The following is an 11380-nucleotide window of genomic DNA, read 5'->3' on the forward strand; positions in this document are numbered from 1 at the left end:
ATCAGTTTAAGTTGAAAGGGATGCCATATTTCTTTATTATTTATTTATTAATATGGTGGCGAGTGATGTAGCAGTGCTATCCTCGGTAACACTTTAGAATAATGGTCCGTCATTAATAAGTAACTATGCAGGAAGAAATGCAGGACTAATGAGTAGATCTACATTAACACTTGAGCTACTACTATTAACTAATATAGAAACAAGCTTAACTAATCAGTAAGTAATATCAAATTTAGGACAAAGATAGTTCCTTATTAGCTAATCAATAATTAGAGAATGACATTGGCATCAATAATAACTAATAGGTAACTATGAGAAATTATAAAGAATTACTAATTAATTATTAATCACAACATTAAAGTGTTTGAGATGTGAGCAATTGTCTTTTTTTACTCTCAGTGTGGTCATAAAATGCATCATTAATTACTCAAGTGTTACCTAGTCACTATGCAGGAACTACTAGTGATCAGGACCATTATTTTAAAGTGAAAAACATGTTTTTCACTTTAAAATAATGGTGCAGACCACTAGTAGTTAATCTCAACATCGTCATAAAATGCATCGCTAATTAATCAAGTACCTAGTCATTTTCTTCAAGAACTACTAGTGATCAGGACCATTATTTTAAAGTGAAAAACATGTTTTTCACTTTAAAATAATGGTTCGTGATCAGTAGTAGTTCCTGCATAGTGACTAGCTAACACTTGAGTAATTAATGATGCATTTTATGATTATATTCAAAGTAAAAATTATGACTGATTACATCTCAGACACATGCTAATGTTCTTTACAATTTGTCCATTAGTTAATAGTTATTAATGATGGTAATATCATTAGGTAATTACTGATTAGTTAATAAGGAACTATCTTCTAAATTTGATATTACTTACTGATTAGTTAAACTTGATTCTATAGTAGTTAATAGTAGTAGCTGAAGTGTTAATGTAGATCTACTCATTAGTCCTGCATTACTTCCTGCATAGATGTTTGTCTATTTTGGTTTTATTTAAAAGATTGCACATTTAATGCACATTTGCATTTGCTAATTATTTATTTCATGTTTTGTGACAGTTTGTATACAGAAGTTTAAGAATAAAGTATTTTAAGTATCGATTTTTTTATTATTTATTTTGTATTAATACATAACCTCACTGTATTCATTTATAATGTAACATTATAGTGTGACATTTGTGTCAATAATCTTCAACCACAGGTGACTTCACGTGGTGGGAGGGGGGCCCCCAAATCAAATGCTGCTTAGGGCCCCCAAGAGGCTCGGGCCGGCACTGGTTACTTACAACAATCATTGTTTTTTTTCTTTTCACAATGACATTTGAGTTCATGTTAATGTTAATGTTAATGTTGTTGTTTTTTTTTTTGTTGTTTTTGGCAGACTAAAGACTAATGACAGACTGTTGATCTTTGAATAAAAATATGTTTGGTTCAGGTTTGAAATTCATTATCTTTTATTATAGGCTACGCAGTCTAATATCATAGAACACCTACCACGCAACTTCATGTAGACGCACAATACATTTCAAGCATAGATGGCGTGACCGCATACAGGTCCCGCAGGCGCGTATAGCCGTGGTAGGTCGAGTGACACGCGCGTATATCTGTGGCAGGTCGCGGGGCAGGCGCGTTTATCCGTGAGAGGTCGACTGTCAGGCGCATTTATCCGTGACAGGACGACTGACAGGTGCGTATATCTGTGGCAGGTCGCGGGGCAGGCGCATATATCTGTGACAGGTCGACTGAGAGGCGCGTTTATCCGTGGCAGGTCGCGGGGCAGGCGGTATAATCGTCTAATTGATGACTAGTCTGTTTTTGGGTTATGGTTAGACGTCTATTAGATTTTCACTGACAGCCCAAATGTTGCCTTGTTTTAGTCTAGACGGCCGGGCTATGTTTTGACGGCTATTAGACGTCTAATAGACATAAAATTGCTTGGTGGGCTTCCACCGGACCGAAAGAGAGTCTCGAGGCCTGCCGCTGCTCTGAGTGAGTGACAGGAAGCGTGGCTCTGTAGCCTACAACTGCGGTGTGCGTGAACTCGCTGTCGGAGAGGAGAGAGAGAAAGCGCTGCCGGTGTATGGTCGGATACTGTAGAAAAGCGGTATTAAACTGCTTAACGTATTTTAATAGAGAGATATGTTTAGAAAAATTATATTTTGAGAGCACTGTTAAGAAACCTCAAACCTGAAATTCCTGCTCGCTGACTGTCTCGCACTCTTGCGGTTAACTGTGCTAGCTCCTCCTCTACCTGCTGGATATTCAACAGAGAGGAAGAAACGGAGTAGCCCATAGGCTACCGACAGCAAAGAAATTTATTCTATAGGCAAGATTATTTTTAAGGTCTATTTTTACAGGCTGTATGCAGTATATGCAAAGCCAAAGCGCAATGAAATAAAGCAACTTATGATTTCGGGGATTTACATAGGCTATTGTCCAGTTTCATATTTGCTCAGTGACAGCCATTACATTCGGGGCTTGACTCAAAACATTCGGGGCTGAAGCCCCGGCAAAATTGGCTGGCGCCGGCCGCCCCTGGTTCAGACTGCACGATTTTCAAAGTAGTCGGGTCACTGTTCTTTTCACACTGCATGACTATCTTGGCCAGCATTCAGTCGCTGCTGTGCACGATGGATCGGCGACAGAAGGTTTCACACTGCATGACTTTACAATAGGAAGAATCGCCGACAACTCTGTCTCAGGGTGCGAACTACGGGGGAGCTAGGGGGAGCTCGGCTCCCCTTAATAAGACATGGGCTCCCCTGGAAACGTGATTTGTGAAATTTTGGGGGGTCTCAAAAAATATTGACAATGTGTTATTTTGACGTGCAAATCCAGTTTTGTGTAGTGTGATCATCGTGGAATATTATGTGTAAAATTAAAAAAATATGATTCTTTCATGCATGACAGCGATTTAAACCTAATTCACTTCAATAAAGACAACTATACATGCTATTCTTGTCATGAGCATCAAGGTGTGGGGGCGCTGTGGTGCAAATTCCACTCATGTTTAGCCTACATGTTAAAGGTGCTAAAGAGGATGTTTTGTTTTATACATTTTTGCAATATTACTTGAAACTGTCTTTACTAACTGATAAAAGATTATTTATTAGGTGCACTGAAAGGAATAATATTAATATACATCATCTGTGCACGAGCTAGGGCCTTAAAAACATCAGCCAATCGTTTATGTGATCATCGCGTAAACGATTGGCCCTCTGGCTTGTCAATCACTGCCATTACGTTCCTTGTGAGAGACGTGCACGGATTGGCCCTCTGGCTTGTCAATCACTGCCATGACGTTCCTTGTGAGAGACGAGCACGGCTGCGCGCTTCAGTAACTTTCCACACTCTACAGGCGCTGCATGCAATGTTTTTGTCAGGAGACAGGAGAAACAACTGCAGATTATGAGTTACCTGCGGTGAGTCCGACATAATGAATCCACTAACATGACACAGCGAATGCCGGTGGTAAACACTCGTGTTCCAATACTCGTGCACAAGTTTTGGGAGGCGTTCCCTTGAAATGAGCTGTGAAGGAGGGGGGGCTGTTCTTACGCATGAGCTCATTTCAAAAACTCAGTAACAGTCTTTGGATTCTCAGTCGACGAAAAAATCCTCTCTATCACCTTTAACTCGAACAGCAAAGGAAACGTGAACTCAAAGACATTGACAGTGACTACGTTTACATGGACAGCAGTAATCCGATATTAATACGATTAAGACAATACTCTGATTAAGAAAGGACCATGTAAACAGCGATGTTTTATTACCTTAACCCGACTAAAGTCATACTCGAAGTAAACACAAATTGAATTAAGACAGGTGGAGTATTCCTATTTTAGTCGCATTATTGGAGTGCATTGTAGACATGTACACACCTTAATCACTATGAACGTCATATGGAAGTTTTCGCCACAGGACACATAATACACACACGGCAGTGATCAACCGTTTTGACGGCAAACAAGAGAGCAAGCGTCAAGCAAGAAGACACAAATCAAATTCCTCTCACCTCATCTCTCATCCAGTACCTGAGTTTGTCGCGGTGGCATGAATAAAAGTTGCCGAATTAAAGTACAGGAGGCCTGTTGCTGGAGAATTTGTATCCACCGCTGTCTATTTACAGAGTTCCACACATGAGAGAGAAAATAAATGCTAGCCTGGGCTAAATCGTGTGAACAATTTACTAATTTGTTCCCTCTATGTATAAATCGAGGGAACGAATTAGTAAATCATGCACACAATTTATTTATTTATTCTTGCATGTCATGTGCGGGCTCCGTATATATATTTGCACGTATTGCATGTCAAATAATTAACTGCACTTGAAGCTTTCGTAAGATTAAAAATGAAAACACCCAAAACTGTATATGGCACGAACTGTGTGGTGATGATACGTGAAATTCTGTAGAGAACGTCGGACAGCGTGCTGTGGGGACGTAATGACGTGTGCCTTTAATCGATCTAAGTTCTATCCACCTGTTTCCGCGGGCCGCTACTGTAAAAGAGAACGTGGGTACAACTTCCGGTGAGGCGGCGGAAGTAGCATACCAATGGTATTTAGTGTGCTAATTAGCGAAGAGGCTACGTGTTTTTTGGATCATTGTTTACTTTGCAAAGTTGCAAATCTTTATGAGAGATGTCATTACGGCGCTCAGGGACAACATCTCAGTTTAGTACATTTATTAGTTAATAATATCACAATACAATAAACAGTTTTCGTGCCCTTAATTGCCCTTTACTTTACTGACCTTCCACAAAAGTGCTGCTGCATGACTAGAGCATCCTGACCCTGCAATACATGAACAACCCGCTGTCTGTACTTCCCGTCACTGATGCTAGCACCAAAGCCTTATGATGTGATATTTTACTCCTAACGTGTCGTGCGTGCCAGAGCCAGTCGCGTTTCCACTGTCATATATGCGATGCTAAAGGCTACTGATGTTAACCATTGCGATAAATATACACGTTTATGGAAAATATCAGAGACTTGAGGAACGAAGACAATTCTTATATGATTATAATCGTGTATTTATTTAGTTTTATCTGTCTCTTCCCTGTGCCTGTTGATTCCTGACAAATGCATATCTTTCACAGATTCACACACTCCGGTTAACTCGTATAACTCATAACTCCTGATGCCTTCTCATGAGCTCCCTCTGTTGCTCTGGTTGAAAGGATCAGGATAGATAGACAAGAGATCGCGCAAACATCCTCGGATTGCAATCATCGCATAATTTAGAGGAAAGTAAATGCTCAGAAAAGTGACGTAAACATAGAGTATGTTATCAATATATTTCTAAATGTGTAAGCCTTTGGATTTAAAAGCCTTATGGAGTTGTTTTGTGCATTCTCGTGATCGTAAATAAATGGAAGCAGGCGCAACTGAATAGGTCTGTTAGATTTAGCATGATTGATCTGCACTCCTGACATAAATTAATACATTACTATTAATGTAACACTTTTTTATTGTAAAACATTGTTCAAATATTGATGCTGGAATCTTAAATCTTTAAGTAAAAAACAAACGTTCGCAAGTTTGGATCGTTAAATCTTGAATGACTGTCAAATGTTGAATGAATAAGTGTCACGTCCAGCTTGTTTACTTCGAACCGGAAGACGCTCCCACGTTTGACGCAAAGCCTCATGGGGCGTAGGAAACTTGTGAATAACATGTAAAATGGGAACATGAATGGAATATTCTAAAAGCAACTCATGTAAACACCTTAATCATAATATTGTCTTATTCAGAATAAGGTCAGTAATTAGATTACTGCTGTCCATGTAAACGTAGCCAATGACAGCCTAAAGCGAGCCCCTTAAGGCTTTGTTTTTAGACTATGTGTGGGTGGCTGTTTGTTGTTTCACTGTGTCGATAAAGTATAATAGGGTAAATCCTGTAATAGTGATTTAGGGGCGTAAATCTGCGTGTCTGTAGAAAAAAATATATAATTAAGTATATAATTAAAAATACAAACGCTAACGGGCGTTTTAAGTTTAGAAACATTTCGAGTCACCCCTCCCTTGCCTCACAGTGGTTTGGTCCACCGCGCACGTCTGTGTGTACAAGTCCGGCGGTGCCGGCGGGAGAGTACAGTTCTACAGACAGTAGTTAAGAGGAGATCCAGTATAGGCTTTCAAGGCTATTTTATTAAAAAACTTTGGATGAAGTGATTATTTTCTCTTTAATACTGAGTAATAGTCATACAAAATAACAGATTTTTTTTTCCGTGATTCCGCTATGCGATTATAATGTTACCTGGGGCATATTCTTTGTACGTCGCTAACTCACTTAGCTGGACTGATGACTGACTGATGGCGATTTGGCATGATCTTGGATTGTTCGGTTCTTCGACGCTCATCCTGGACTTGCTGTCATAGCAACAGGTCCTTAAGCTCAAACCTGCTCGGGAGCAGGCTTATTTCATGTAAACAGGATTAGATTGCATCTTTTTAAGCGGAGGTGATACTTAAAGTCTGTCCCAGCCACTGCTACTTTCCCACAAGAGTACCCTAATGTAAACCAGGGACAATAATAATGATTTAAAAGTAAATTTGCAAATAATACTATAATGCCGTGTAGTGTCATATAGACACCGACAGTTTTACTCTTTGAGAGATTCATTCGTGAAGGAATAATTACGTAATACTTTTTATTGGAGTCTTACACACATGATGTACAGATGTCTATGCCGTACATGCATTTGTGCATTTGAACCGCGACAGATATTATGGGAGTGGCTTGATGATCTTGACCCTTAAAACTTTAATTAATGCTGTCAAGTATGCTTCAAAGGTAAATTAGTTGCCAATTACAACATTGAAATAAAAATTTGCCTGTACAAATACTAGAACTTGTGAATATAGCCTAATTAATTGGGTAATCATGTAAAAAAAAAAAAAAAAAAAAAGTGCACATTTCATTTATCTATTATAACATTTATGTCGTTCTTCTGTCATTTATTCGCTTGGCTTTTTCCTTATAAATGTAGAAATTCGTCAAGTTTTTCGTCAGGTGTCTTTTCTCATTCTATGATGTCATTATGTTGCCGTCTTGACTCCAGCCAATCGCTGCATTGCTGGTTATCGTCGTGGTTAGTGTATCGATACATCTGCCCTTTTCATGGAACAGGAGACCATGCAGTAATCTTAGACAACTTAATCCAAATATTTTAATCCGATCTGCAAATTCGTTTGAAGAACCAAATTAGCCAGAGTTCAGTTATCACGATTAGAAGATCTGGCATCTGTCAAATCATCTCAGATGTATTAAACGAGGTACGAAGAATATGCCCCTAGATTGTTTACTAGCTTGTTTACGATAGCTTGTTAGATACTAACATTAAGTCACCCACACCAACAACAACTAACACTGTGATAAGCATAAGTGTGAACTGTAATAAGGCTAATAGATATAAGTTACTGTTGCGTGTTGGGTTTTGCTCAAAGTGTATTCATCGTATTTTGGTGACTTTTTTTGTAAACAACTTCACAAATATTCCAATAAATAAATGATTTTAAAGAAGAATATTTTGGTCAATTTAGTTTTTTTTCATTGAACCAAAGAGAAACAATGAGCATAATGGCACAGTCTCCATGTTACAACAGTCATAGCTGTTATGTATTTTTGTAACTCACTGCGCAAGCAAGCCTGAGTGAGTGACAGGAGGCGTGGCTTGTGTGCGTGAACTCGCTGTCGGAGAGGAGAGAGAGAAAGCGCTGACGGTGTATGGTCGGATACTGTAGAAAAGCGGTATTATGGTCAGATACTGTAATAAAGCAGTATTGGTTGTGAACTACGTTTCCAGAGTTCAGTTATCACGTTAGCTACTACGTTACTACGTGAACTACGTTTCACAACCAAACACACGCGAGATGTGACAAGGAAACAACGTGATATCACGCGTGCAAGACCGGAGTTCTCACGTGAGACTATTATTAAAAATGGTAGCCTGCAAGAAGCTTGCAATACAAATTGCCTGTGCGCTGATTTGCAGCAAAATCAAGAAAAAGAAAAGAAGAATATGGAGGAGGAAATGGTTGGGGAGACGCGAGGAACAAGGATTGTGTGTTCTGCAATGAGAGTGGTCTATAACTCCTCCCCGAACTCCCCGCTGCTCTGTATCTTGCTCTCTCATTGGCTGTCGGTCATCGCAGATGTAGTTTTCAGTCAGAACACTTTTCACACAGCAAGATTTTGAATCGCCGACAGGTCCAGATATTTAGCATGCCAAATATCTCATGGGCGGCCGATTCTCTCAGATTGCGTCTTTGCTCATTCACTCTGCGTGATTGTCACTCGCGTGAACGAGCACCGATTTGCCTGTGATTTCGGGCATTTGTCGGCGATTTCTCAACCTGTCGGTGAGCTAAAATCGTGCAGTCTGAACTCGGCTTAAAAAATCATAACAAACTAGTTTAAAAATGGGGGGGGGGCCACAAACGGGTTTTTGAAAAGTGGGGGGGACATGTCCCCCCCTGTCCCCAGTGGAAATTACGCCCTTGGTTGGAATTGCCCCTTTCTTCAGTGTCAAACGTTGAGCGAAGCCTGCTTGATATTGTCCCAGGTTAGAAAAAACTGTCCGCGGTGAAATGGGCAGAGCAAACTAACAACTTTGAGTTAAAATGTTGCGGTATCCGGTTATAGATAAACATCAACCATGCCTGTTGACAGTTTTGTTCTGTAGGAAGACTATGAAAAGTTTTCACATCCCCTGCACAGCCTGGAACATAACATTTATTTCCATGATCTGCCATTTTCGCTGTTATCCTCACTTGTTTCTTCACAATGCCTGCAGAACTTCCAATGATTCCGCTGGGTGGTTCCGCCTGGCCTTGAACATGGGCTGGCATATGCAAATATTGGGGGTGTACACCCCGAATGTTACGTAACAGTCAGTGTTATGTTGAGATTCGCTGTTCTACGGAGCTCTTTTAAACAAATGAGATTTACATAAGACGGAGGAAACATTGGTGTTTGAAACTCACTGTATGTCTTTTCCATGTACTGAACTCTTGTTATTTAACTATGCCAAGGAAAATTAAATTTTTGATTCTAGGGCACCTTTAACCTTGATTTTATCTCATTCTAGCTTATCAGAAATTCAAGTCAGCCAGTGTATTTAACACTGTTCTTAACACTGGTTAAGTAAAGACATTTGACCTTACACATCCAAAGATAGGATAAGGAGTGTCAAACTCTTTGGATGGTCACATTCCTTTAGAGTTTAATTGTTGTGCTGAAAGCCTTGATTAACTGGTTCATGTGTGTTAAATTACAGTTGGAGCCAAAATCTGTAAAACTGTTTAACACCCCTGATTTAAATAATAATGATTGTTTCTATAAGATTGTCCAAATGTATTTTTTCCCCCTTCTTCGGTGGCCGAGAGAGCTCAACGCGCTGCAAATGAAGAAAACACATGCAAATAGAAAAAACACCAGCAAATAAAGAAAACATCTTCATCAGTTTGACAACACATGCGCTACAAAAGTCCACAACACATGCAAATAGACAAACGCGCTGCAAAAGTCCACAACAAATAGACAAACGTGCTGCAAATAGCACATACCAGGCCCAGCGATCTGAAGCCCTTCTGCGATGATCTGAATGATGATGATGATTAGGCTACTTTTAGAATTAAATTAATATTTTAATTTAACAATAATTTATAGTGTATCATGCATAACCGACACGCTGTAATAAGATTAGCTAACTCGTTTAAAAAAAAAAAAAAAACTTGTAACACCTACATCTCTTCTCATTTTTTTCAATACGTATGGGCCACAAGAGAAATATTAAGAAATAAATTAAGGTTAGGTTAAGGTCTGTTATCAGAACATGTTGAAGTAGAGCTCTCTTCGCTTTTGTTTTTAGTTTCACTTTCTGCAGTGAATAATTGACTGGAATTTGAGACATAAAATCAAATAAATTATTAAAAAATATATATTATATAAATATATATTAATATTTTTAACGCAAAATAATCGTTTGTCCTGGCGCCGGGACTGGCACAGACCACAACAAAAATGTTATAGGGAACACATTGACGTACCTGTCTGGGACTGCTGGGATTGTTCAGTGTTTACAATGAAAGTAAATTATCTTAAAATACACTTTCATACTCTTTTTTTATGTTATATACTAAAAATGGCAACAGTGGACATAGATTTCTGTTACTTTTGTCTTTTTTTTCTATCTAAAAAAGAATTTCACACCACAGTGTCCACAACACCTCAAATAATGCACTGTGTTTAGAATGTTCTGTGTTGGAAATTACTTTTTAACCATTTTTGTAAATGCTAACATGCACTAACAATGAACAATACATTTGTTACAGTTTTTATTAATTTTTGTTAATATTAGTTAATACAAATACAGCTGTTCATTGTTTGGTCATGTTAGCTCACAGTGCAACTAATGTGAACAAATACAACTTATGATTTTAAAAATGTATTAGTAAATTATGAAATTGACTAACTAAGATTATTAAATGCTGTAGAAACACTGTTCATTCTTACTTCATGCTAACTAATGTTAAAAAATGAAACCTTTTAGTAAAGTGTTGCTAATTATTTTATAGCAGCCATTTTATGTATCCAAATTAAACAATTAAATTATATTTTTACACTTTTTACAGCTTGAGTGGAAATTATGCACAGTAAAAAAAAAAAATAACCAAGTTTAACTATGTTCTGTTTTTTTTTTATTTTTTTTATAGCATCTTAACATTGTAAGACTGATGCCAGAGTGCCTGCACCAAGAAAGGGGCACTCTTTGAGAAAACAAAGGAAATTAACATTTTAACTCTATCTTGCAAAATTAGAATCCCCATTCGAGACGCAATCACACTGAGTCGATCACACCTCAGCAATGCCTTAATCTACATTTCCCTTCCTTCTCCCCCTTCCCCCATCTCTTCTCTCTACATGCAGAGATGACCTGAAATTCACCCAAAATCTATATAGTTCAATATGAACAGTTATCATACAATACTATACATGTTTGGTATCATTTGAAATGTCTCAGTGCAACTGGTACAAAGGTCTCATTCCCATAGAAATAAACCAGAAGATAATAAAGGTTTAAAGATTTTAGAGATATTTTGCTCTCTGTAATGGGTGTGTCCACCTTCATAGGGTCTTTCATGCAAAAGGTGTAAACTACTCAGTCTAGGACCCTGTTTAATGCAAATTCCCATTGAGAAATCATGTTTCCATTTGAAAGAAGTTTCTGTCTTGGTCTGGGTATTTAAAGAGATGTTGCAGGAGGCTCAGGGCTCTATCCTGTGCAGATGTGCATTTTTCTAATGTCAGGTATTCATCTTTTATTCTGTTTCTGAGCATTTGATGCTTGTATTGATCATC

The sequence above is a fragment of the Megalobrama amblycephala genome, linkage group LG13 (genome assembly GCF_018812025.1).
Source record: "Megalobrama amblycephala isolate DHTTF-2021 linkage group LG13, ASM1881202v1, whole genome shotgun sequence".
Lineage (NCBI taxonomy): Eukaryota > Metazoa > Chordata > Actinopteri > Cypriniformes > Xenocyprididae > Megalobrama > Megalobrama amblycephala.